This window comes from Anser brachyrhynchus (assembly GCF_964034855.1).
Source record: "Anser brachyrhynchus genome assembly, chromosome: 1".
NCBI lineage: Eukaryota > Metazoa > Chordata > Aves > Anseriformes > Anatidae > Anser > Anser brachyrhynchus.
This window is the reverse complement of record NC_137694.1, coordinates 162,176,119-162,194,715: the sequence shown is the minus strand read 5'-3', so window position 1 is coordinate 162,194,715 and position 18,597 is coordinate 162,176,119. Positions and strand designations below refer to the sequence as shown.

General features: G+C 39.1%; 1 long non-coding RNA gene across 3 annotated transcripts; it reads left to right on the top strand.

Annotated features, from left to right (window-relative positions):
• Positions 1–9,372: 9,372 nt before the first annotated feature.
• Positions 9,373–16,789, top strand: LOC308189756. 3 transcript variants are annotated; one of them, XR_013946577.1, is made up of 5 exons: positions 9,373–9,409; positions 11,170–11,288; positions 14,216–14,329; positions 15,578–15,643; positions 15,735–16,789. It is a non-coding gene; the product is annotated as an uncharacterized lncRNA (long non-coding RNA). The 3 variants fall into 3 exon arrangements; XR_013946578.1 differs by having other exon boundaries at positions 14,216–15,643; XR_013946579.1 differs by having other exon boundaries at positions 14,216–16,789.
• Positions 16,790–18,597: the final 1,808 nt, after the last annotated feature.

Sequence of the window (18,597 nt, the reverse complement as noted above, 5' to 3'; positions counted from 1 at the left end):
TTGCACTCTAACAATGTGTTCAAGAGGGCAAAAGTAACAGCAATCCAGATAAAAATTCAAACAATCTCACATATAAAAGATGAGTGGAATGACTTAGTAAATGCACTAAGAATCATTTTCCTATTTTTCCTATTTCTTATTTCAGTAACAGCCTTGAAAGGAAATAAACCTTTATTGGTTGTTTCCTTTGTATAGATAGGTATATGGATAGGTATAGAGTATATAGACAGGTATTTGTAAATTCGTAATTTCAGATGATTAGATAGATTGGTATTGTTATTTTGACATATTTTATTTTGAAGTGCAAATTTGCATCTGTATGGTTTGAGGTTATGAGGCTTTACCATACCAGGATTTTTTTGTCCATTGGATCTTTTTATTAGTCTAGACACATAATAAATACTGTAATAATTTCTTTTATCTTTCAGTCCTTTTTTAAAAATATATATATGTGTATATATATATTAAAAAAAAAAAAAAAAGTCTCTTACTTTGCTGGCAGGCCACTTTTCGTCTGTGCTCCCTATAGCAGGAGCCTGCATATGGAAATATTAGAAGGAAAAGTATGGGAATTTTAAGGAACAGATTAAAAAAATAAATAAAAAATACATGTAATTGTAACAGGAAGATCCTGCTAGTGGAACTGAAAATACAAGTTCATTCCTAATTGTGCATTTTGTTCACATGCAACTTCACAAGAATATCAGTTGGTAGTTTTCCAAGAAGTAGTATATTTTCTCTGCTTGGCTCCCATAAAGCACCCACCTCACCTACCTTGAAAAAAGTATTAACTCTACAGTTATTCACTTGAAATAGGTACAAACTCTCCTTGGAAAGGGGCTTCTTACTGAACTTAGTAGTCGGTAAAATGTAAACATCTTCATTTTTCTTTTTTCTGTTCTTCTATTTAGTATACATATTTATAGATTTTTTTTTATCATTGTGAGAGTGAAACAATTTACTCAATTTAAAAGGATAGCTGCTCTATGTCTTTCTGGTAGGTGGCTTGCAGTGCATGTTGATTTAATGTCAAAAACAAATGGAAACCTTTCCAACATTAAAACATTATTGAAAAGTGGTAAGGATGAGTGGCAATTGCTGTGGAATTCAATCCACCACCCATGGGTCATTATCTGATAAAGTTTCTGTACTGAGAACATGTTTTTGTTGTTGTTGCTGTTGTTGTTTGTTGGTGGTGTGTTTTGTTTGTTTGTTTGTTTGTTTGTTTGTTAGAGGGTGGTACTTCAGTGGTTCCTGATGATCATGGCCACATACCAAAAAAAAAAAAAAAAATGGCATCTACAGTAACTTGATAAGGAAGAAAATGAGTTATCAGATTTTTTTTTTTTTTTTCTGAATAAACAAAAGACACTTCAGAGAGTCTCACAGATATCAGGCAACAGTCTCACTACATCAGGCAACTTATCACAGAATCACAGAATGTTAAAGCTGCAGTGGACCTCTGGAGGTCATCTGGTCCAACCCCCCTGCTCAAGTAGAGACACCTAGAGCAGGTTGACCAGGACCATGTCCAGGCAGCTTTTGAAGATCTCCAAGGAGATCTTCAACCTCTCTGGGCAATTTGTTCCAGTGATCCATCACGCACACAGTGAAGTTATTCATGATGTTTAGACAGAACCTCCTGTGTTTCAGCTTGTATCCATTTCCTCTTGTCTATTATTTTAATACCATGCATATTTTTCAAAAGACAGCTTTATCAGCTTTGTGAAGAAGTTGATATTTTCTTATTGAGAGCTTGATCACATTTCTGAGAAACCTATCTGCAGAACACATTCATTTTTCTCTCTCTAAGAGCTAAGAGCCTGTTTCTTTTTTTTTTTTCTTTTCTTTTTTTCTTTTCCAGATAATAGGAAGTAGTCTTGAAATTTCTGAGGATTTATGAAAAGAACTGGCAGGACTGAAAGAATAGCTAGACTCAAGGGAGGGATTGCCTTGAAATCCATCTGAAGAGTAAGGCAAAACTGTGGTGCAAGTCTACAACCTCTTCATAAATAATGCAATGGTCTCAGGAGCTCTATAGTATTGGGAGAATGAGAAAAAAAAGTCTCTTTCATTTGGAAAGAGATATAGAAAGACTGACTTTGCTCCTCAACAAGCAAGTACTGGAGGAAAATTTATCTGGAATATCAGAGAGAAATACTTTATTTTCGTTACCTCAAAAGCAGGAGCCTCTGACTAAAAGCTGTTGCAGCAAATTTTTCCTTCTTTGTCCAAATACTGTCTTACTAATACTGTCTCTTAATGCTTTCTCTCAATAATAAATTAGGAGGAATGTGTAGTGAAATAACCATTATCAGAAAATTTAGTTTATATGTATGTATATATATGAAGACAATGAACGTGTCTTTAAAGGCATGTATCTTGCTTTCAACTTTTCACTCCCACAAAATACAATAGCCTGGTTTTCTGTCAGTTATTGAGACACAAACTATTTTGGCACCAGCAAGAATTTTCATGAATTGATGCATTCTCATGTTAGCAAGAGTTCACTTAACCAGAACATTGGGGATTTGGAATATGCCAAGGACAGCAAATATGGAACATTTGTTTTTCCCTGTGTCTTGCTGATCTAAAGGTCAATCAACATCCCTCTTCTACCAAACTATTCTGGGATTCTGGCACAGTTTTACAAGCATTACAAGTGATCTGAATTTGTTGTTCTCCTTTGTGCTGGAAGCCCCTGAAGTCATCGATCAGAGAGGAACATTTGTAGCTTTATTTATGAAGTGAGCATTCAAAATCATTTTCAATTCTTTCTCCTGTTCTCTATTCCCTTTGTTGTTTTGAGCATAGTGGCACCATCTGACTTTTTCATCAGCTTTCCTGAACCAAGCCAAAAGTGCAGTCCTGACAAAAGGTCTTTTCAATGACAGAAGGAGATGCAGGATTGATCAATACAACAGAGGTCTTCTGTGGCCTGAATGGTTTCTGGTCTGCCTCCCTTGTCTACGAAGTTTGGATGAGTGAGCGAGCTCCTCCTTTAGAAGTTAAAAACACACATCAAATACAAAGCAAAAGAGCAGGTTGAGGAAAAATAAAATATAACAATAATAACAAAAACAGAAGCATAAGTCAATTGTACACTTTGAAATAACAGGCTTTTAACAATCCTTTTGTCTGTAAACTAATCTTTTTCAGAAGCACAATTCTACTTGCATTAGTATAACCACTAATCCCATTTAAAAGCAATATACTCCAGGTCTTAACAATTTTGTACTGAAAGGACTGTCATTTTCCTCTGACCTCAGAGTTCCTCCTTACTGTGTAACTCCAGCATTGTTGTGTACCACAGATAAGAGAAGATATTGTTTCCACCTTCCACCTTTCCAGACTGCCTTCATTTTGCAGCAATCATTAACTTTATAAGTATTTTAAGTGTCAGCAACATTGGATTTAATCCAAAGAGTTTGTAATGACCAGGATATTTTAAAAGGGCAACTATATTTTTTGCCTGGGAGAGCAGAAAGTTCTTCCTCTCCACATTTTTACCTGGGGGTCCTGGTGGATGACAGGTTGTCCATGAGCCAGCAGTGTGCCCTGGTGGCCAAGAAGACCAGTGGGATCCTGGCGTGTATTAAAAGGAGCGTGGCCAGTAGGTCAAGGGATGTGATTCTCCCCCTCTACTCTGCCCTCGTCAGGCCTCACCTGGAGTACCGTGTCCAGTTCTGGGCTCCACAGTACAAAAAAGACAGGGATCTCCTGGAAAGAGTCCAGCAGAGGGCCACAAAGATGATTCGGGGCCTGGAGCATCTCCCCCATGAGGAAAGGCTGAGAGACCTAGGTCTGTTCAGCCTTGAAAAGAGAAGACTGAGGGGGGATCTTATTAATGTTTACAAATACCTGAGGTGTGGGAGACAGAGGGATTTGGCCAACCTCTTTTCAGTGGTTTGTGGGGACAGGACAAGGAGCAATGGCCACAAAATGGATCACAGGAAGTTCCTCACCAACATGTGAAAGAACTTCTTCACGCTGAGGGTGACAGAACACTGGAACAGGCTGCCCAGGGAGATTGTGGAGTCTCCTTCTCTAGAGATATTCAAGACCCATCTGGGTGCTTAACTGGACAACCTGCTCTGGGGAACCTGCTTTGGCAGTGGGGTTAGACCCAGTGATCTCTTGAGGTCCCTTCCAACCCCTACAATTCTGTGATTCTGTGATATATTAAAAGGGGGAGAAGGCAATGGCCCAACTGAAGTGCATCTACACTAATGCACGCAGCACGGGTAACAAACAAGAGGAGCTGGAAGCCATCGTGCAGCAGGCAGGCTATGGCTTGGTTGCCATCACGGAAACGTGGTGGGACCACTCTCATGACTGAGTGCTGCAATGACTGGCTATAGGCTCTTCAGAAGGGACAGGCAGCACAGAAGGGGTGGTGGTGTGGCTCTCTATATTAGAGAGTGTTTAGATGTTGTGGAACTTGTGGCTGGGAATGATAAGGTTGAGTCCCTATGGGTTAGGATCAGCAGGAAGGCCAACAAGGCAAACATCCTGGTGGGGGCCTGTTATAGACTGCCAAACCAGGATGAGGAGACTGATGAGGAGTTTTACAGGCAGCTGGCAAAAGTTGCGAAATCGTCAGCGCTTGTTCTCGTGGGGGACTTCAACTTCCCAGACATATCCTGGAAATGCAATACAGCCCAGAGAAAGCAGTCTAGGAGGTTTCTCGAGAGCATGGAAGATAGTTTCCTGATTCAGCTGGCTAGTGAGCCTACCAGGGGAGGTGTCCCGCTAGACCTTCTGTTCACAAACAGAGAAGGACTGGTGGGAGATGTGGTGGTCGGGAGCTGTCTTGGGCAGAGTGACCACGAAATGGTACAGTTCTGTATTCTTGGCGAAGTCAGCAGGGAGATCAGTAAAACTGCTGTATTGGCCTTCCGGAGGGCTGACTTTGAGCTGTTCATGACACTGGTTAGCAGAGTCCCTTGGGAGGTGGTTCTGACGGGCAGAGGAGTCCAGGAAGGCTGGGCACTTCAAGAAGGAAATCTTAAAGGCTCTGGAGCGGTCCGTCTCCACTTGCCCAAAGACAAGCCAGCACGGAAGACTGGCCTGGCAGAACAGAGAGTTGTGGCTAGAGCTTAGGAGAAAAAAGAGGGTTTATAATCTTTGGAAAAGGGGGCGGGCCACTCAGAAGGATTATAAGGATGTTGCGAGGCTGTGGAGGGGCAAAATTAGAAAGGCTAAAGCTCATCCGGAGCTCAATTTGGCAACTGCCGTTAAAGATAACAGAAAATGTTTTTATAAATGCATCAACACAAAAAGAAGGACTAAGGAGAATCTCCATCCTTTACTGGATGCGGGGGGAAACTTAGTTACAAGAGATGAGGAAACCTGGCAACCTGCTACAGCACTTATATGTACGCAAGTCGATGGGGCCAGATGAGATCTACCCGAGGGTAATGAGAAAACTGGCGGAGAAGCTGGCCAAGCCACTTTCCATCATTTATCAGCAGTCCTGGCTATCAGAGGAGGTCCCAGTCGACTGGCGGCTAGCAAACGTGAGGCCCATCTACAAGAAGAGCCGGAGGGTAGACCTGGGAAACTACAGGCCTGTTAGCTTGACCTCAGTGCCAGGGAAGCTCATGGAGCAGATTATCTTGAGTGTCATCACACGGCACTTGCAGGGCAACCAGGTGATCAGGCCCAGTCAGCATGGGTTTATGAAGGGCAGGTCCTGCTTGACAAACGTGATCTCCTTCTATGACAAAGTGACACGCTTAGTGGATGAGGGAAAGGCTGTGGATGTGGTCTACCTTGACTTCTGTAAGGCTTTTGACACCGTTTCCCACAACATTCTCGTCAAGAAACTGGCTGCTCATGGCTTGGACTGGTGTACACTTCGTTGGGTTAAAAACTGGCTGGATAGCAGGGCCCAAAGAGTTGTGGTGAATGGAGTCAAATCCAGTTGGAGGCCGGTCACTCGTGGAGTCTCGCAGGGCTCAGTACTGGGGCCGGTCCTCTTTAATATCTTTATCGATGATCTGGATGAGGGGATCGAGTGCACCCTCAGTAAGTTTGCAGATGACACCAAGTTAGGTGTGTGTGTCGATCTGCTCGAGGGTAGGAAGGCTCTGCAGGAGGATCTGGATAGGCTGGACCAATGGGCTCAGGCCAACTGTATGAAGTTCAACAAGGCCAAGCACCGGGTCCTGCACCTGGGGCGTAACAACCCCAAGCAGCGCTACAGGCTGGGAGATGAGTGGTTAGAAAGCTGCCTGGCAGAGAAGGACCTGGGAGTTTTGGTTGATAGTCGGCTGAATATGAGCCAGCAGTGTGCTCAGGTGCCCAAGAAGGCCAACAGCATCCTGGCTTGTATAAGAAACTGTGGCCAGCAGGGCTAGGGAAGTGATTGTCCCCCTGTACTTGGCTCTGTTGAGGCCGCACCTCGAGTACTGTGTTCAGTTTTGGGCCCCTCACTACAAGAAGGATGTGGAGGTGCTCGAGCGAGTCCAGAGAAGGGCAACAAAGCTGGTGAGGGGTCTGGAGAACAAGTCTTATGAGGAGCGGCTGAGGGAGCTGGGATTGTTCAGCCTGGAGAAGAGGAGGCTCAGGGGTGACCTTATCGCTCTCTATATGTACCTTAAAGGAGGCTGTAGTGAGGTGGGGGTTGGTCTATTCTCCCACGTGCCTGGTGACAGGATGAAGGGGAATGGGCTAATGTTGTGCCAGGGGAGGTTTAGATTGGATGTTAGGAAGAACTTCTTTACTGAAAGGGTTATTTAGCATTTGAATGGGCTGCCCAGGGAAGTGGTTGAGTCACCATCTCTGGAGGTCTTTAAAAGATGTTTAGATGTAGAGCTTAGTGATATTGTTTAGTGGAGGAATTGTTAGTGTTAGGTTGGACTGGGTGATGTTGGAGGTCTCTTCCAACCTAGATGATTCTGTGATTTTGTGATTATATCTCAAGAAATAGTAACATCCTCTCAATCACCTCATCTTAATTAGATCTCCTGTTTCTAGCTTGTCCCACAGTATCTGATCACTTTCTCCAGTAAGTTTGTCTCAAGTCCAAAAATATTTTACGGCCCTTTTTGGCCCTCCTTTTTCTTTCAGTGTCTAAATACTGATGCCCCAGTCATACAACTATGGTTGTTTTCTGCAGGGTTTGGTTTGTGTTATTCTGGTTTAAAGCAGATGGCACTGATAAAGTTCATAAACATAAATTTCATTATATGTAACAACCCACACAAGAAACAACCAAGGAAAGAAAGAAATACTGATTTGTATCAATCTGGATATGTATCTTTGATGACTTTTTTTTTTCCCTGAAAATGTCAGACTAAAAGCACTTTCACATCTCATGACTATGTACAATGATAAACATTATTTTTTTTAAAATAAACAAAATAATATATATATATGAAGGTTTTTACAAGACTTCTAGCAGAATGTCACTCTCACAGTAACAAATATCAAAATATCCATGTTAACCCCTTCCTTGTTCTGGCTCTTCAGTTTTCTTTATTCAGCTCCTTTATGCTTTTGGTTGATTGACTACAAATGCATTTTTTTCAGTGTTTTTATATGACATGAAAACTTCATGAGCTTCAATAAAATGCACCTTGTAGGTACTATGTTCACTTGAAAAATAATTTAACTAATAACTCTACCCATAACTTCACTGTCACAGAGTACAGAACAGCAGAGAAAAATGTCAACTGCATATTTCAAAAAGTGTTAGTCTTTCTGTTCAGCATCTTAAAATCTTTAGTGCTAATACTACTGAATTTTGTGAGCTGATGAGAAAAAATACATACATTTCCTATCCAGCATTATTTGCTTTTTACTTCACTTTTCTATCTTTTGCTTTTCTTACAATAAATACTGAGAAACTTAGACTGCATTTTCTTTCTGAGGCAGAGGGAAAGCTCTACTGACCGGTGTCTAAGGGAAAGCCACAGTAATAGAAATAAAAACTGTTGGGAAAGTGTTAAAGTAATATTTTAATATTTGTTTTTATTAAAGACTTCAAGGCAGAATGAGTGGAAGAATGAGCGCAATAACCCAGCTGTTCTCAAAAGATTCATATGTATGCATTAAGCAGGAAGAAAATATTCCAAAAAATCAGGTAAAGTTGTGTTGTTCTTGATTTTTTTTTTAACCTTTATCTGAAACTAAATACAGGAGTGCTGCTTCTGTGATTACCAAATCTTATATTGTAAGCAACTGTATTTACTTACAGATTTGCATTTTATTGCTAGGTAAATTCTGTTAGATTTTGACAAAAAAAAAAAAATCTAGTTTATATTTACTGAAAGCTGTACATATTAGTCTTCCAGATACTCTAAGTGTGATTGAAATGAAAAACAAACAAACAAACAAATGAAACCAAACAACAACAACAAGAATCAACATATTATTACAAGAATTAAATACTTTGTACACTGTTGTTGGATAAACAAGGAAATATCTGGAAGATAATACTATTCTTATGATATGATTTTAATCTCTGTAAAACGGAGATTATTTGCTTTTCCTACCTGTTTTATACCATATCTGATAGCATATGGGGATAGTGTCTGTCACAGAAGGACATATATGTAGTAAACTACATAGTGAATACATACGCTACATACTACATACACTATCTACGTAGTGAAACCCATGTATGCTTTAGTCACACTCTCTTCACTCCATTGTCAATAAAGGACTAAAAGCACTCCTGGGATATTTTCTACATCCAAAACTATGACCAGCTAGGTACAAATAAACAGGAGATACAACTCCTCTTTCTCTCCACTGACTATAAACAGAATATAGAATATAGACTAGATTAGATCCAGGCATAGAATCATACAATGGTTTGGGTTGGAATACACAGCACAATGTGTATAAAATTTAAATTAAATGAATTCTTCACTAACAAACTCATCAAGCATATATTGACTAAAAGTAGGTCATCTAACCAAAAACAGATGTTTAGATTCAATCCATAGAGAGCAGAGAAAGGAAATCTTTATAAGGTAGAAATGAGGACTGTTTCTCTGTTGCTCCTTCTATGTCACAGCAAGGCTCAGGCACACCTCTCTACTGTTTCACATTGTCCTGGTTCCAGTTAGGACAGAGTTAATTTTCCCTCATAGTAGCTGGTAGGGTGCTATGTTTTGGATTAGGGTGAGAAGAGCGCTGATAACATGCTGATGTTTTAATTGTTGCAGAGCAGTGTTTACACCAGGCCAAGGACTTTTTGGCTTCTTGCTCTGTCCTGCCAGCGAGCAGGCTAGGGGTGCAGCAGGAGCTGGGAGGGGACAGACCCAGGACAGCTGACCCAAACTGGCCAAAGGGGTATTCCATACCATCTGACATCATGCTAAACAATATATAAGGGTGGCTGGCCGGGGTGGGGGGCCGGCTGCTCGGGGATAGGCTGGGCATCGGTCAGCGGGTGGTGAGCAATTGCATTGTGCATCACTTGTTTTCTTACACATTATTACTATTAATACTATTATCATTATCACTATTATTATTATTATTGTTATTATTATATTCCTGTCTTAGTAAACTGTCTTTATCTCAACTCACCGGTTTCACTTTCCCGTTTCTCTCCCCCATCCAAGAGAGGGAGGGGGGAGGGTGAGTGAACGGCTGTGTGGTGTTTAGCTGCCAGCCGGGTTAAACCACAACACACATTTACATGGAAAGGAATTTTTGCATGGAGGCTGGAAGGGAGTTGCAGTGTGCTTCACTCAGGCTCCCAAAGACATCTGAAGACTGTGGGACATGCCAGTCAATACAAATGCCTTAGACTAAATGGCCAGTCTGGATGGCTAATATTAGGTAAAATAATACTGCAGTGATTTCACAGTATTAAAACTTTTGTAATCTTTCATTGCATGATTTTGACAGGGCTTCTTTAAACTTAGAGGTGTTCCTACTGAAAAGGAAAGTACATGTAATCCGTAGCTGGAACTTATGGAATAGATGTGACAACAAATTAATACTTCTATCTCAGGTTGGGGGGAGGGGGTTGTAAATGATAGCAAGTAAATTACTGTCCACAGACTTGCTGTTGTTTTCTCTAAGGCCACAGTTTTCTATACTTTTAAAAATTATATAAATTCTTCTACATGAAAGAAAATAACACACTATTTACTAAGCAGAATAAATCCCTGACATCATAGAAGTGAAAGTTTTGGGAACCAGCATCTATTGTATGTATGTGTTTGCTCTGTGGGGGAAGAGAAGCTATTTGGGGGTTTAATATTGATATCGCTACGTATATTATGCACTAAAAAATTGGAATGAGTCTGTCATTGGTCTTACTTTCTAAGACAAAAAGAAGTCATATTCTGGGTAAGCCCAAAAGGTTTCTGCTGAACATCATGCTGAACAGAAGCTTTATGTCAGCAACAGTGACACATTAAGCTCTAGCAAAGGTACCTTGTCAATGTATTAAGTCTATATAGCAAGGAATTTTCTGAACAAGAAAAAAAAAAAGCAGACAAATAATAATAATATAAAAAAAGCCATGCTCTCAGCCTCCTTATGCAATTCCACATTTCTATAATCTTGATCTTCACAAAATGAATTATTACTTGAAAATGTATATGAACACCAAAAAGCAATTAGATTATTTCTAGACTGTCTGAATATAATTTTAGATCAAATACAGTGTTTTACTGATGATTTTTGTAGTGTTTAGGTCCTATTAACTCTGACAGCTAGTAGAGTAAATAAAAAAATGAAAAAATATATGATAATAATAATAATAATAATAATAATAATAAAAGATTAATCTACTCCAGGAATTTTTTAAAGGATGCTGAACATTTTTACCACCAATGCACACCTACTGACATGCACAATGAACAAGGTTTGATTATGAAAGTCACTATGCAAAAACAGCAATTCAGCATTATTTAAATTTATATTGTTTACATGATTACTTTTTTGGCTATGTCCTTATGCTTTAATTTTTAAGGTCAACCCAACACCTGGATATAAATATTCTTTTTCAAGTTCATAAATCCTGAATTTTAGTAGCTCAACTAAAGAAATACAGAAGGGTAAACTGAAAAGAAAAATGTTCAAGAAACTTTGGTAATTTCAGAATATAATTAAAATTTCTGAGATTTCATTCATTCTTTTCGCTTCAAAATTTCATTCATTAATTTAATTTCTTTCATTTCATTCTTTCATTCATTCAAGATCTACCTGGAGTACTGTGTCCAGTTCTGGACTCCCTAATACAAAAAAAGAGAGGGATCTCCTGGAAAGAGTCCAGCAGAGGGTCACAAAGATAATTCGGGGCCTGGATCATCTCCCCTGTAAGGAAAGACTGAGATCCATGTCTGCTGAGAAAAGAAGACCGAGAGGAGATCTTATCAATGTTTACAAATATCTTAAGTGTTGGAGACAGACGGATTTGGCCAACCTCTTTTCAGTGGTTTGTGGGGACAGGACAAGGGGCAATGGCCACAAAATGGATCACAGGAAGTTCTGCACCAATATGTGAAAGAACTTCTTCACGCCAAGGGTGATGGAACACTGGAACAGGCTGCCCGGGGAGGTTGTGGAGTCTCCTTCTCTGGAGATATACAAGGCCCCCTTGGACGCTTACCTGGGCAACCTGCTCTGGGGAGCCTGCTTTGGCAGGAGGGTTGGACCCAATGATCTCTTTGAGGTCCCTTCCAACCCTTACAATTCTGTGATTCTGTGATTCCTTCAACTCGTAAAAAGGCCCTAATAAATAAATTAAGTAATAATAATAATAATATAAAAAGTATATAGGCAGTGTTACAGATTTATAAAAATACTTTAATTATTTTACCTGGAATTCTTTATAGCACTTCCTTGCATTTCCTTCTCTAAAATATGTGTCAAATAATAAGAAAGTTTAAATTCAACAATATATTAACTTGACTTTTAAACACATATCTTTTCAATATCAGGAAGGAAAAAAAGTGGATTTTTATGCTGAGTTTGCATAAGGTATCTCATATACTTGCTTTAATTATCTGGCTACTTAATATCTAAAAAACAGTTTGGGATATTTAGAAACAAACAAACAAACAAACAAAAAACACTTTTGACCCCCACTATATGAATAGAATTAATAGAAGTGACAAAACAACCACATGGAATATTCCTGAGGTTTGCCAATCTAAACTCTTAGGCAAATAGACACTTTAGGTATTATCACTCTCCTAAAAATCTCAAACAGTAGTGAACTTCCTATTCTTGAAGGTTTGGGATGAAACATGCTTGTCTAATAGAGGGTCTTCAGGGAATCACTTTGGCAGACGTTCAAGGGCATAACTCTCTGAAGAACTCCACAGACATTAGAATAAAATATATATATATATCCACATATATCTTACTAACAAAAGACCTGGAGGGAATCAATCTATTTAAGTTCAAGGACATGTCTGTAGAATTCCCTAGGGTATCAAAGGAAAGAGTATCTCTGCACATCATTGCAGATTCTTCATAATTACTTAGGTATGTTACCAGGAGAACTGCTACAGGGAACAAAAAGCCTTTGGGTCACATATCTTGTATTATTCACCTGATTATATCAGTATGACACACTTTTTTAAAGGCCATTGTGCTGTAAGCTGTCTGTATAAAAATGAAGTGCTATGAAAATGGACATTTGAATAAGTGAAATGATTTTCAAAGGTAGTATAATATGGATCTAAGGGTGCAGTTTACATAATGAGTCTCAGAAACCGTGATTCTCATTGCTGTTTATCCACAGTAGCTGTAGGGCAAACATTAGGCCATCTTGTTGAAAAACAAAGAAACACAAATACAAACATTATATAAAATAATACATTAAAGTAACAAAAAGGTAGATCAGGCTGGAAGTAAGAATGTTCTGAGCACTCACAGATGCCCATCAGCTCTCAGTTGCTCAGGTGCAGAAATTAATATTCATTGTCAAGCTTTGTGTGGAAAATTGATTTTTAGCTTTGTTATGGAGTGCTGAATATCTGTTCCTCAGGGGTTGGTCATCATACCAGTGCTATTTAACATCTTTGTCAGCAACATGGACAGTGAGACTGAGCGCACCCTTAGCAAGTTTGCCGATGACACCAAGTGTGGTTCAGTAGATATGATGGAGGGAAGGGATGCCATGCAGAGGAACCTGGACAGGCTTGAGAGGTGGGCCTGTGTGAACCTCATAAAGTTCGACAAGGCCAAGTGCAAGGTCCTGTATTCGGCCTGTGCAATCCCAAGTACAAATCCCATCCCAAGAAGCTGGGCAGAAAATGGATTGAGAGTAGCTCTGAGGAGAAGTATTTGGGAATGTTGTTTGACGAGAAGCTGAACGTGAGCCAGCTGTATACACTTGGAACCCAGAAAGCTAATCGTGTCCTAGGCTGCATCAAAAGAAGTGTGGCCAGCAAGTCAAAGGAGGTGATTCTTCCCCTCTGATCTGCTCTGTTCTCATGAGACTCCACCTGCAATACTGTTCAGTTCTGGGGCCCTCAACATCAGAAGGACATAGACCGGCTGGAGTGAATCCAGAGGAGGACAACAAAGATGATCAGAGGGCTAGAGAATCTCTCCTACGAAGACCGGCTGAGAGAGTTGGGACTGTTTAGCCCGGACAAGAGAAGGCTCTGGGGAAATGTTATAGAACCCTTCCAATACCTAAAGGAGGCCTACAAGAAAGCTGGAGAGAAACACTTTATCAGGGAGTATAGTGACAGGACAATGTGGAATGGATTTAAACTCAAAGAGGGCAGATTAAAATTAGATATAAGGAAGATCTTCACTCAGAGGGTGATGAGGCACTGGAACAAGTTGCCCAGAGAAGCTGTGTATGCCCCATCCCTGGAAGTGTTCAAGGCCAGGTTGGATGGGGCTTTGAGCAACCTGATCTAGTGGAAGGTGTCCCTGTCAGGGGGGCTGGAACTAGATGATGTTTAAGGTCCTTTCCAACCCACACCATTATATGATTCTATGATCTGTTTTTTCTTTGGTTAAAGTCACTGAGTAGCAAAGACAACAGTTATGTACCAGGCCAAGCTTCTTTGGTCACCTAAGTATTTGCTTTATTTTCATGCCTACAGAAAACAAGGATAATAGTGTACAGAATGCAGGAAAATAGACGGATGAGGGGATGAAAAAAAAGCTATTTGCATTTAAACACATGGCTGTTCAGTATATTTTTCTGGCAATGCTGCATGGCTGATTAGTACTATCTGTCCTATATTATAAAACTTCACTTCTAACTCTTTTCTAGGGGGAGGAAGTCTCTTTCATGTGTGCATATGGAGATCATGATGCCAGTCACTGAAGTTAGACTGTGAGTTGAAGGGCCAGTGTGCTGGTGGTGTCAGAAACTGGAGAGACCAGAGTGAGTGGACTTAAGCATCAACAATCGGTGTGGGTCATAGGGGCTTGTGTGTCTATGGTGCAGCACCTGTAGATGTGCAAGTGTGTGGTCACGAGTGAAGGTCAAGTTGATTAGGTAGCAGTAGGTGGAGCAGCCTGGGAGCTAGGGGTGGTCTCTGGGTGAGACCATGGCAGAATTGGGTATTGGAGAGGCAGGAGCACCCCAGCCAGCTCTAGGTATGAATGCGTGTGTGTGTGTGTGTGTATGTGTGTGTGTGTGTGTGTGTACAGCCTGCACCAGCAATGGATTGCAGCCTCAGGATCTTAGTATGTCCAGGTTTCAGCAACTGGGGAGAATGGCATCCTGGGGACACTAATGGGCATACTGAGAGTCTGAGCTCAGCTGCTGGGAGGATCCACTTGCATGTATGTTTGTATTCCTAATGCAGGGTCTCTGTCCTGCTCAGCCAGAGGGGAGCAGGTTGAGGCAGCTTGTATTGTCTACATTTGTGTGAGTGCAATATGTTCCTGGCTACGTATAGATGTATACTTTTGGTGTATGTGTTTGCTTACTGGGAATGCATCTTCAGCTTTGGTACTGGTTATGCCTGGGAACGAAGCTGCAGCAGCCTTGTCTCAGGCTGCAGATTCAGTAGCTCCTAATACAGAGTGTAACTGAGATACACAGAACTTACAGATCAAAGGATTTAGCCTAACAGCTATGAGAAAGACAGTGGAGGTTTGTTTGTATATTTTTTCACTGCTTTTATGTTTGCATGTAAATAGTGTCAGCTCAAAGACTGATCTAAAACCATTAATATCAACAAATTTGAGATTAATGCAAAAATTTGAAAACACAATAAAACTAGTAATGTTAAGCTCTAAGACCCAGAGAATAAAATCATCAGTCACAACAGAGTTAAAGGTTTTGGAAATTTCCATTCCATTCATAAGTATCACTCTCTTAGAGACACTTTTCCACTGAATTTTATAAAGTCATCAACCATGTAAAGCATCTTGAATGTCATTAATTTCTGACTGTTTTAGTACAGACAGGACACAAGGGTTACAAAACTGACGATCATTTAATAAAAGAAAAAAAAAAATCTGTAACATCTGAATATCTCTAATGCTGCAAATTCTTATTTCCCTGCCAGTATCTTTTAATGTGACTTCTTTCACAGAGACACAGAGCTTCTCAGACTGTATCTCCCTTCTATCTTCCTCACTCCAAATAATAATTAAAAATATATATATATCTTATTCCTAGCAAGACATTTTCCTACAAGGTGGGACAAACATTTGGAACTGACTCCTAGCACCTCAGTCTTCTAAGGTGCGTATCATTTTTTTTTTAGGAAGAAAGTGGGGATTTTTTGTTTGTTTGTTTTGTTTTGTTTCATTAACATCTGTCCTGGTTTCAGCAGGTATGGAGTTGATTTTGGCCAAAAGAATGTTTAAAACCATGTGATGTCATCCTGAAAATGAGGTGCCTGGCTGGGAAGAGGGCACGCTGCTTTGGGATGGGATGGGCATTGGTCAGTGGGTGGTGAGCGATTGCATTGTGCATCACTTGCTTTATTATTATTATTATCATTGCTATTGTTATTATTATTATTCATTTTCTGTACTACTAAACTTCCTTTATCTCAACTCATGAGCATTTATTTTATTTTATTTTATTTTATTTTATTTTATTTATTTTATTTTATTTTATTTTATTATTTTATTTATTTTATTTTATTTTATTTTTATTTATTTTATTTTATTTATTTTTTCTGATTCTCACCCCAATACCAGTGTATGTGTGATGGATGAGTGAATGGCTGTGTGATGCTTAGCCCCCTGCCAGCTTAAACCACAGCATCATTGGAGCTTACCTTTTTATCCCTGAAGAAGTATTTCTTAGAGGTGTCTAGAATGAGTTTGAAATTAATATACATACACCTAGGATAAAATTATTTATCTAAGTGGCATATTCTGACTAAGAAGCATAGTGTGATTGAAGTGCTCAGGAGTATATTGGAGGCTTACCCTCTTTTTGATTCAGAGTACTGAGGGCAACTTGAATGCAGAGTGATGAAAATGCAAATCAGGCAATGTGCCTAAGTTTATTGATTTCTTAAGGTTGAGTGTTAATAAAAGTTAAAATATCCATAGTAAAAATATGTTTGCCTCTTTATTTGTGTTTGTTCACAATCAGTTTATTCACAAGGTATTATATTAAATAGCTAGATTTATCTGTGAATCAGAGAACTGTTACAATTCCTTGTAACCTAATATACATTCACTAAAATAAAAAGAAACAACAACAAAAAGCATAGAAGTGTTTTATTATTGTTTGAAAATAGTGATCTTAATAATATTTTTCAGTAACCACTTTTATTTTGCAGTTAATCCCAGATAGCTGAAGACTAATTTTGCTTCTAATTCCAGAATTATGTAGTGCTTGTAGTCTTATAGCATGTTCACTATACCTCTGTTCTTAGGAAGACCTAAGGATCAGTTATATTATCTCATTTATATGGACAGTCCTTCTTATGTAGAGGTGTGATCACCATATGAGCCTAAGAGATATCAGCTTTAGTGCAGGAATCACACATAGTACAATCACACATTTTTCAGTTTGTGAGTTCTGACTTTTTCAGTTTTGTACATTCACATTCACTACATAATAGTTTGTGACAGTCAGAATGAAGATGGACTGTAAGAAGTCTGCACTAACTCCAAGGAAAAAGTTTGTCTTAATTGGCAGTGATGCTTTTGAGCGTAGGCATCTAAAAACCTACAAAAGTGTTTTTTAGAATAACTTCTGTATGATCATGTGGATAATCAAAGGGCTGGAGCACCTCTCCTATAAAGAAAAGTTGAGGGAGTTGGGGTTGTTCAGACTGGAGAAGAGAAGGCTCTGGGGAGACCTTATAGCATCCTTCCAGTACCTAAAGGGGGCCAACAAGAAAGACAGAGATGGACTCTTTATCAGGGAGTGTAGTGATAGGACAAGGAGTAATGGTTTTAAACTAGAAGAGGGGAGATTTAGATTAAATATAAGGAAGAAATTTTTTCCTGTGAGCATAGTGAGGCACTGGAACAGGTTGTCCAGAGAAGCTGTGGTTGTCCAATCCCTGGAGGTGTTCAAGGCCACGCTGGATGGGGCTTTGGGCAAACTGGTCTAGTGGTAGGTGTCCCTGCCCATGGCAATGGAGTTGGAACCCCATAAAGATGGTTTTTAGGCCTCTTCCAACCCAAATCATTCTATGATTCTAAGATTCTCTGATTCTATGAGTCTACAATTCTACGATTCTGCAATTCTACAATTCTACAATTCTATGATTCTACAATTCTATGATTCTATTCTATGATAACATAGCTGTTGAAAAATCTAAGTTCATATTAGAGACTTTCATGCAGCAGAGCATTTTGATTTCTGTTTTCACCAACTCATACTTATCTGTGGTTTGCATATAAAAAAAATGTTCAGAATTTCCATAGGGACATAAAGGACCAAACAAATAGATTTTTTAAGTGGTGCTGAATGTAAGCTTGTTTACCTTAATTTCTGAATATCTGGATTTTTTTTTTGCATGGGTAACAGAAGATGGACTTGGAAAAATACCTGAAAATCATGGACTTTATTGCATTATTTTTTTCTTGAATAAAGATGTTTTTGAACTGATGTTAACATTCTTGTTTATAAACTCTCTTGTTTATAAATTCTCTGTGTTGACATAGGTAGCAAGCTATACACAGTGTGTATCATGGAACACATGTTCCCAGTCTCTCCATTACGAATTTCACAAGTCAAAAATTTTTGCAGACCCCATGAATCTCTGTGGGATATTATTATCTATTATTACTATCTATTATCTATTTCTGTTCATTTCTTTCACTTGCTTTCCATAACATGACAAGGGGCAAGATTTGGATCTATAACGTCCAGAATTTCTCCTTAAAAACTCACTTTTTACAAAGTTATCTTTCTAATGTTGCCAATACTGCTGAAACATAAATTACACTTTTTAATTTAGATCCTGTGAAACCAGAGGAGGAACAAAAGAGAGCTTATATGGATCCAAATTGTGAGTATTTCAGTATAAAGAACCTTCTTTAGTAAATTATAAACCATGAAGAAAACTGCTATTGAAATGGTATTAAGCACAATCCTTCAGTAAAACATTCAGTACCATATGGTGAAGAGTTGTCATTGGCTCCTACAGGACTGAAATTTCTTTATAAAAAAGCATTATTGTATGAACATAAAATTAAATGAGGAGGAAAGTGAAAAGTAAT